The sequence below is a fragment of the Callithrix jacchus genome, chromosome 19 (assembly GCF_049354715.1).
Source record: "Callithrix jacchus isolate 240 chromosome 19, calJac240_pri, whole genome shotgun sequence".
Lineage (NCBI taxonomy): Eukaryota > Metazoa > Chordata > Mammalia > Primates > Cebidae > Callithrix > Callithrix jacchus.
The window spans coordinates 16,804,132-16,814,495 of NC_133520.1; the positions used below are offsets into that span (position 1 = coordinate 16,804,132).

General features: G+C 43.6%; 1 pseudogene; it reads right to left on the minus strand.

Moving 5' to 3' along the window:
* Nucleotides 1-6,014: 6,014 nt before the first annotated feature.
* Nucleotides 6,015-10,356, minus strand: LOC144580357 (farnesyl pyrophosphate synthase pseudogene; annotated as a pseudogene).
* Between the last annotated feature and the right edge of the window lie 8 nt (nt 10,357-10,364).

Genomic DNA, 10,364 nt, shown 5'->3' on the forward strand with positions numbered 1-10,364 from the left:
TGCGGGGTGGAATGCAACCTTTCACATGGAGGAGGCTCCTCAGCAGCTGACCTCTGTCCTCCTTGCGTAGAGGGTGGGAGGCTGAGGCTGGGGCTGAGTGAGGGGTAAAGAAAGCCACACGTGAGCACAGCCCGGGCTGGTTCCATCCTCCCCCATGGTGTGAAATCCATCAGTCTAACAGGGATCCCTATTTTCCAGCCACCAAGTCACAATGAGCAATAATCTCTTCTTGCTGGTGCATACAAATTCACTTCATTCTTTTTTAAACAGCTGCCCTGTATCATCTTTTGCTTTCAGCCCCAGTCCCGCCGAGGACAGCCTTATCTTAGTCACTGAGGGAACTAGCTTGCCTAACTGAAAGGGTGTTGCCCTAAAAGGAGGAGGGTCTTCTGGAAATACAAAAGGCTTCAGGGGAGGGCAGTCCTGAATGAGGTGGCCCTCAGGAGTGGGGGACACTGGACCGCCTGAGGGTACTGGGCAGCTGGCCGGGCTTTTGAGGACATGCAAAGCCATACTGTAGAGGATGCCGAGCAAAGGCGGTGGGGGGGGGGGCATGGGGTCCTACTGGGGTCACCTGAAAGCCCCCTCTCCGGCCTCCCCCACGCTAACTCACCTCTCCTGGCACACAAGTCCAGAAAGGCCACTGGCCCTAACCATGCTGGCTCTGCGTCCACCTTCCTCTTCAATTCAAATGTCTTGGGTAAAGCCATGAGTTATGATGCTTAACCCATCCCTGTGGGAAACTGGATGGCTTGGGGCACAGAGCGGACCTTTTGCTGTCTTGGGGAGGCAGTGGAGGGTTATTGCCAAAAGCCTGAGCTCTGGAGCTGTGAACACTGAATCTGAGTTTCCCCGTGTAAAATGTGACTCGATACCCCTGCTTCACAGGGGTATTGTGAGGACTGAAGGAAATAATGGGGAGAGGTCATTAAACCAATGCCGGGTATGGACTCTGGCAGTAACTCCAGTTGCTCAGACTAGTCGGGGAGGGTGGGACGGCGGCTCTAGAAGAGCAATGGCGCCACCTTGCGGTTTTGTCAGCCAGGACAGCTGGTTAATCTGATTCAAATCCAGTGACCCTTTTTCAAGCGCCTGTGAGTAGGCTGTGCTGGGTTCAACTCATTATTATTTAAACATGTAAACTCTGTAATGGTAAGTACAGTGCTAGTGTCTAGCAGAGCATCTTAGCAGAGATCTTAAGATCTTTGTGATGCTGGAGAAACATCATTTGGGAGGAACCTGCTCCCCACGGCCCCATCAAAGGGACCCCCTGCTTCTTTAAATATTATTGTACTTTAAGTTCTGGGGTACATGTGCAGAATGTGCAGGTTTGTTACATAGATATACACGTGCCATGGTGGTTTGCTGCACCCATCAACCCGTTGTCTACATTAGGTATTTCTCCTAATGCTATCCCTCCCCTAGCCCCTCACCGACAACAAGCCCTGGTGTGTGATGTTCCCCTCCCTGCATTCATGTGTTCTCATTGTTCAGCTCTCACTTATGAGTGAGAACATCCGGTATCTGATTTTCTGTTCCTGAGTTACTTTGCTGAGAACAATGGTTTCCAGCCTCATCTGTGTCCCTAAAAAGGACACGATATCATCCTTTTTTATGGCTGTATAGTGTTTCATGGTGTATATGTGCTACATTTTCTTTATCCAGTCTCATTGATGGGCATTTGGGTTGGTTCTAAGTTTTGCTATTGTGAATAGTGCTACAATAAATATACCTGTACATGTGTCTTTATAGTAGAATGATTTATAATCCTTTGGGTATATACCCAGTAATGGGATTGCTGGGTCAAATGGAATTTCTATTTCTAGATCCTTGAGGAATCGCCACACTGTCTTCCACAATGGTTGAATTAATTTATACTCCCACCAGCAATGTAAAAGCCTTCCTATTTCTCCACATCCTCTCCAGCATCTGTTGTTTCCTGATTTTTTTAATGACCACCATTCTAACTGGTGTGAGATGGTATCTCATTGTGATTTTGATTTCCATTTCTCTAATGACCAGTGATGATGAGCTTTTGTTCAAATATGTGTTGGCGGCATAAATGTCATCTTTTAAGAAGTGTCTGTTCATATCCTTTGACCACTTTTTCATGGGATTTTTTTTCTTGTAAATTTGTTTAAGTTCCTTGTAGATTCTAGGTATTGCCTCTTTGTCAGATGGTCAGACTGCAAAAATTTTCTCCGATTCTGTAGGTTGCCTGTTCACTCTGATGATAGTTTCTTTTGCTGTGCAGAAGCTCTTTAGTTTAATTAGATCCCATTTGTCAATTTTTGCTTTTGCTGTCATTGCTTTTGGTGTTTTAGTCATGAAGTCTTTGCCAATGCCTACGTCCTGCATGGTATTGCCTAGGTTTTCTTCTAGGATTTTATGGTTTTAGGTTTTACATTTAAGTCTTTAATCCATCTTGAGTTAATTTTTGTATAAGGTATACGGAAGTGGTCCAGTTTCAGCTTTCTGCATATGGCTAGTCAGTTTTCCCAAAACCATTTACTAAATAGGGAATCCTTTCCCCATTGCTAGTTTTTGTCAGGCTTGTCAAAGATCAGATGGTTGTAGTTGTGTGGCATTATTTCTGAGGCCTCTGTTCTGTTCCATTGGTTTATGTATCTGTTTTGGTACCAATACCATGCTGTTTTTGTTACTATTGCCTTGTGGTATAGTTTGAAGTCAGGTAGCATGATGCCTCCAGCTTTGTTCTTTTTGCTTAGGATTGTCTTGGCTGTGCAGGCTCTTTTTGGGTTCCATATGAAATTTGAAGTAGTTTTTTCTAATTCTTTGAGGAAAGTCAATGGTAGCTTGATGGGGAGAGCATTGAATCTATAAATTACTTTGGGTATAATGGCCATTTTCATGATATTGATTCTTCCTACCCATGAGCATGGAATGTTTTTCCATTTGTTTATATCTTCTCTTATTTCCTTGAGCAGTGGTTTGTAGTTCTCCTTGAAGAGGTGAAGGGACCCCCTTCTAATCTACCATCACTGCCCAAATACCCCAGGCATTCCCACCTTCAGCGGGGAACTGTAAACAAGGTTTTGTTGGCTTAAGACCAAGGAGAGGGGACTCATGATTAGATTTGAAATGTCTCCTCAGTTTCCAAGACTCTGCCAGCTTTCAAGTCCTGCCCTGTTGTTTCTCCCAGTTTTGCTCAAATCCCCAGTCCTGCCCCCAGCCCACCACTGGTCTGTTGTCTTCCCTGCTCTCTCCTCCGACCCCCTCAGGTCTCTCATTCCCTTTGCTTTTCCCCTCCACCCCGACCTCCACTCTAACCTGCTATGGTTAGTCTCCTCCTCTTCCTGCTGCACCGCAATCTTCTTCTGAGATTGCAGCTCCCAACTCCCGCTTCTCTCTGCTCCTTTACACTCATCGCTACCATGCTCTATGGATGATTAGTTTCTGACTGTCTTGCCCCATTTGAAGGGGTCAGTAAGGGCAGGGATTTCAATGTTTCTTCATGGCTGTATCTTCAGCACCTTAAACAGTGCCTGGCTCATAGTGGGTGCTCAATAGCTGCTTGTTGGTTGAATTAAGCAATGAATGAAAATATAAAGGTGAAATCTGGGATGAGAAGCTGTCCAGCATGGCTCAGGTTTCAAAACGAGAAGAAAATGTATTCTTTTCTAAGGTAGAAAGGCATTTCCCAGAGAAAGGGGTGGTTTTACAGCCAAGTAACCTGCACAGCCACACAGGACCCCACATGCAGAAAAACCTAGTATTCGGAAGGCCTTGGTGCCTGGAGTCTAGCATTGCGAGGTTGAAGTCTTGAAATTCTTAATACTTGTATCTTTCTGTCTGTTTGTTTGTTTGTTTGTTTGTGTGTTTTTGAGATGGAGTCTCATTCTGTCTCCCAGGCTGGGGTGCAGTGGCATGATCTCAGCTCACTGCAGCCTCCGCCTCCTGGGTTCAAGAGATTCTCCTTCCTCAGTCTCTTGAGTAGCTGGGACTACAGGTGCCCACCACCATGCCCAGCTAATTTTTGTATTTTTAATAGAGTTGGAGCTTCACCATATTGGCCAGGCTGGTCTCAATCTCCTGACCTCAGGCCATCCACCCCCCTCAGCTTCCCAAAGTGCTGGGATTACACTTGGGAGCCACTGCACCGGCTAATACTTGTGTCCTTGAATTTGCCTTTTGTAAGTGGAGTTTGATGGGACAATGGAGCCTGTGTGGGGGCTCAGGCCTCTGCTCAAGCATGTTCCCACCTCCCTTCATCCCCATAGACTCCCAGATGGCTCTCAGACCCCTCCCTAACCTTTAGTGCACTGGGTCCCACCCAACCTCCCCTTCTCATAACCAGAAGGGGCCCAGGCATAGGCAAGGGGAGGGTCAGTGTTGAGTATTCAGCCTCCAGTGCATCCCCAGGCAGGGCATGGCAGCAGCTGTCCTGAACCCATTTCCCCTCTCCCCCATGGCATGTCTGGTGGGCAGCCAGCTGGAGGCCATGTCTTGGCAAGGGCCATCCAGATACCCTGTTCCAAGTATAAAGTCCCAGCGTGAAGGTTTAAAGATCCTCCTTGGAGGTGGCCCATCTGCCATCGCCTGGGCCAATTGGCCTGTGTGAAAGGAAGATGCCTGCCTCTGCTCCTCCGGGCCTGGCATTGTGGAGGTCTGGTGACTGGAGGAAGGGGGAACCGAGCAGGTGTCAGAGTCAAGGGTTCCCAGATGCCTGAAGGTCTTGTATGTCTGTCTCCTCTGGTCAACTTGAGGCACCCTCAGAGAAGACCCACAAAATATGAATTGTATAATTCATTCCCTATCTGAGCTGAATGCTCTGCTATTGACATTTAAAATCAGCACTGCACAATAGAAATGGTAAAATTCATGCTAATCATTTAAAATTTTAATTTTTCTTTACTTAGAATATTAAATAGCAAATAGCATTGCAATAAGCAGAGAGAGAGAGAAACCTTGGAAGAAAGGAAAACGCTATATAGGTACCTTTTGGGGTACTTGTTTCCTGCTTTTCGAACAAGAGTCCTACATTTTCATTTAGCACTGGGTCTTGCAAATTATACAGCTGGCCAGGAGTCATACTCAGTATTTATGTCAAGCTGATTCTGTTAGGATTAAAGGCCTGGTCGTCAGTTTCTGATTGTGTTTGGATAGTATCATTTGTACTTGATGGAACCAGGTTACCGGTTGAGTCATATCCGACATATATGAAAAAGCTATTTCCTCTCACTGATTATTAACCCTTCATAACCTGGTCTTATTTCATTAAGCTAAAAGCAGGAAAATCTGATAAAGGAAAAGGCACAGCAGAGACTGCTGATTTATACTAAAAGTCAGATACATATATATATATATATATATATATAAAAGATATATACATATATGTCATATATGTGTAAGATATGTCATATATATACTAAAAGTCAGATATATATATGATACACACATACACACACACACACACACACACACACACACAGATATGTATCTCCATCAAAATTCAAAATAGCTTTCCTTCAAGGCTGAGATATATCCCAACAGGTTTGAGCTTAGATCAGGTTTCTCAAAAGTGGCACTACTGACATAGGGAGCCAATCATAGTCTTGAGAGATACAACATCAAATGCCATAATCCCCAATGTCATAATCCTGAAGTCCCAAAAGGTCAAAATCCTTAAAGTCTAAATCCTGAAAATCATAATCCTGAAAGAGCAGAAGTCTAAAAATGTAACTCTGGAAAAAATAATTTAAAAATTATTTCGAAGATATTTATTTACCCTTTTTTTGCATTTACATTTATTTACATTTTTAAAAGGGAGTTTGAAAACATATAAAAACACAGAATACGTGCCGGGCACAGTGGCTCATGCCTGTAATCTCAGCACTTTGGGAGGCAGAGGCGGGTGGATCACCTGAAGTCAGGAATTTGAGACCAGCCTGACCAACGTGGAGAAACCCCGTCTCTACTAAAAATACAAAATTAGCTGGGCATGGTGGCACATGCCTGCAATTCCAGCTACTCTGGAGGTTGGGACAGGGGAATCGCTTGAACCCAGGAGGCAGGGGTTGCAGTGAGCCAAGATCGTGCCATTGCACTCCAGTCTGGGCAACAAGAGCGAAACTCCATCTCAAAACACACACACACACACACACACACACACACACACCACTTCATAGGTAACTTTATGCAATAAAATAGGCAATAGTAACATACATTTTTGTGCAAGCATAAACATTCATATATAGTAATGAAAGTTGCATAATTATATCAGTTACGAACAGACAAGCCATATTTATAAAGAATAGATCATAAAGGGGTTGGATGCAATGGTTCATGCCTGTAATCCCAGCCAAGATGGGAGGATTGCTTGAGTCCATGAGTTCAAGACCAGCCTGGGCAACACAGTGAGACTCCGTCACAGGAGACTGAGGTGAAAGGATCACTTAAGCCCACAAGGCCAAGGCCGCACTGAGCTGTGATCGCACCACTGCACTCTAGCCTGGGCAACAAAGTGAGACTCTGTCTCAAAAAAAAAAAAAAAGGAAAGAAAAAAATAGGTCAAAAAGGGAAATGTGTAAATGCATAGCCCTATGGTTGGTAAATGTGTGCACTCAGTTTTACACCTTCTGTCATCTGAAATACTGTAACAAACAACCTAAGATTCTTTTGATGAGATCTATCAAAAACAGGATGGGCCACTACTGCATATAGAACCACCTAAAGAGCCAAGAAGTTCAAAAATTTTATCTTTTACAAATGCAGATGTACAAAAAGGACACCTGTTCACTTACGGAGGACGTCTCAATGTTTTTATGTACAGGAACTATGCTTACACACAGTCAATGTTGTGATAATGTACTTTCATGGAGTCACTTGCAAAAAAATAGAACTTTCTAAAAGTCTCTACACAATTTATACCTTCAGTATCAGAAATGATTTGAAGATGAATTATACAGCAGAGCAAACTGTAAAAAAAGAATGCTGACAATTTTAAATAGTGGAAAAAAAACATAAAAAAGAAAAAAACAAGAAAATTTGACATATGCATAAGCGTATTATAGGAATGGATTATGGGCAATTGCATAGAGATAGCCCATAAGAGCTGGCCAATATCCACAATCATTAACTATATTTTGAAGTCTTGTATCATGAGGAATAGCTGTTTTTTCTCTTCTAGGGCATGGCTCTACTTGGAGAATATGTTCACATTCATTTTCTACATGGTGCTGTATTTCCTGACATTCTTCTATGATTTCACACACACTGACATGAGCATTCCCTTCTAATTTCCCCGTTTTCTGTGTCATGCTTCTATGTTGTTTTGGGTACTCAGAAATCCATTCTGCATGCACTCATTAGACCACAAATTTGACAGAAACAGAATTGGTGATCAAACAGCAACACCATTGTGTATTTTCCTATCCTACCATGTACATACTTATTTTCAACCAGTCAGTAACTTTGCTGGTGTCTTCGGGCAAATGTGGTTTTAATTCATTAAAAGCTTCTAGAATGTCTTCAGCTAGAAGGAATGCCAATGCAGGCAAATGACAGATTTTTTCCCATCTCTTAATACATACTGCACACAAGGAAACCCCCCCTTTTTTAAAAAAAAAATTTTAAGACACAGGGCCTCTGTCTGTCTCCCAGGTTGGAGTGCAGCGGCTTGATCACAGCTCACTGCAGCCTCCACCTTCCAGGCTCAGACCATCCTCCTGCCTCAGCCTCCTGAGTAGCTGGGACTTTTAAAAAATTATTTCTAGAGACAGTGTCTCACTACATTTCCCAGGCTGATCTGAAATTCCTAGGCACAAGTGATCCTCCCTCCTTGGCCACCACACCCAGCCAGAAAGTACAGTTTTAAACTGAAGTTTTTTGTTTTTAAGGTTACACAATAATTTACTAAGAGCCTCCTCTCTCCGCCATTTCAGTCTCTAGGTCACTTTTTCCGCTTGCAGATTTTGCACGCCAGCCCCAAAAAGATGGCTGGGGGCAGGGGCGCCACGTACTGTTCAATGAGACCCTTAATGTGGCTGTTAACTGTCTTCCTCATACCACAAGAACACGGCCACAGATCCAGCTCCCTGTATAGTGCCTTCACCCGGGCCACCTTCTCGGCCTCCTTTTGCCCGTAATTCTTCAGGACCTGGTGCTCTTCTGGAATGGCCTGTTGCAGGCACTGAACCACCAGCCAGCTACATTTGTTGTCCTGGACGTCAGTGCCAACTTTGCTGGTCACACTAGGGTCCCCAAAGAGGTCAAGGTGATCATCCTGAATCTGAAGGAACTCTCCTATCTCCAGCAGGATCTTGGCATTGGTGTCTGCCTTCTCACCATCAATGCCTGCCATATGCATGGCTGCAGCTACAGGAAGGTAGAAGGAATAGAAAGCCGTCTTGTACTTGACAATAGATTTGTACCTTCTTTCCATGAATCTGTCAAGATCCTCATTGCTCTGGGGGGCTGTGATGAGCTCCAGGGTCTGTCCAGTCTGTCTGATAGGAACTCTGCAGGAAGAGCTCAGTCAGGCTCAGGTAATAGTGCTGCTCCCAGCAGTAGAGCTTCAGCAGGCAGAAGATACATGTACTTCTAGAAGCACTGCATCATGGATAGCATTCAAACCCATGCCTGGCTTCTGATACCAGCAGATCTGTCCCTGGTGGGTGAGGGATGAATCAGTGATGTCATCTGACACCAGGAAGAAAGCTTGCAGCAGTTTCACACACCAGCCCACAGTCAGGTCCCCCTGGAGACTCTCAGCATCCTATTTCCTCGGCTCCACCAGCTCCCAGACTGCTAAGTACCATCAAACCCCAGCGATAACTTGCCTCCAATGGCACTGTACTCCAGGATCTCCTTGAGCCGGGTGATAGCATCTCCTGTCTCTGGGTGCCCTGTCTCATCCTCAGTCAGCACCCTAACAATCAGGTAGAAGTGCTGAATGAAATCCTGCTTTTCTTGGGCATAAGCATCTGATTTCTGGTCTCCATTCATTCTGAGAGAGGAACAAAGCGCTCTACTCCTGGATGCAGGTTCCTGCTTCTAAGCTGAAGTTTTTGTCATTGCTTTATCTCATGGCCTATCTACTCATCTAATTTTCTGTCAAATGCATTGGGCTGAATGAAAAAAAAAAAAACAAACTTTATTGGTAACACTTTGAAATTCACTTTTAGAAGCTTTGATCACACCTAATTCCAAATCTCTTGTTATGGATTGGGGATTCCATTGAAACCTTTTTTTTTTTTTTTTTTCTGTAAAGTGCAGCAAATCTTCAAATAAGTGTTTAAATGATTAGATAAGTTCTAGAATCTTCAGATCCAAAATGGGCATGAATCATGTATAGTTGATAAAAACCAGTGGGGACAGTTTCAAAAGTGCCACCTACTAGCTGAAGTGAAGCATATGCTAGTTTTTCTGTTTGATTTAGTGGTAAATATAAGCAGTCTGTCTTCGACTGTCAAATTCCTAACCAAGAAAAGTTGGATTAATGAGTTTTGTAACACTGGAGGAACCTCGATGTCAGCAAGTGTCTTGGTTCACAAGGTTCCTCAGCTTGTCAAATTTTATTTTCTGACAAAGCGTGTTTTCTGAAGGCAAGCATGGCACTCTACATGAAGGGGCAGAAGTAGTACCTAACTGAATAATTTGGCAGGAGAGATTTCTTGTAATTTTCACCTGAAAAGTCACTTTTATGATCTTCAAAACAGTAAACATTGAGGAAAGATATTCCCCACCTAGTCTGAGGCTCACATATTAATCTCTGGAAACACCCTCAACAGACACACCTAAAATAATGCTTTACCAGATTTCTAGGAATTCCTTAATCCAGTCAAGTTGACACATAAATCAACAAGTTCACCCCTTATTAACTCAATAAACATCCACAGCTCTTAAACCATCCTTCATCTCCAAATGAAGACGGTAACAAAGGAATAGTTCTGCTAACATGATGCAGTTATCCTGTATACAGCTGAAACTGCTGATCCCTGACTTAGAATTTGACCTTCAGGATTTTAACATCTGGGATTTTAATCTTTCAGGATTGTAATTTTTGGAAGTTCACACATTAGAGATTTTAATCTTCTGGGATTTAAGACATTAGGGATTTTGGTCTTTCAGGATTTTAGCATTTGAGATTGTGTCATTCAGGACTATGATCCAAACACATTGATATTCTGTTACCAGAGGTTGTCCTGTGCATTGTAAAATATTTATAGTGTTCCTGGCCTCTACCTGCTAGCAGCCAGTAGCACCCTACCCCCAATCATGACAATCAGAAAAACATCTCCAGACATTGCCCTTGCAGAGCAAAATCCCCTGTTAAGAACCACTGGCTTACACGGATTAATGAGAAGGGAGGTAAAGCGCCATACTGTTTAGGACTGGAATAC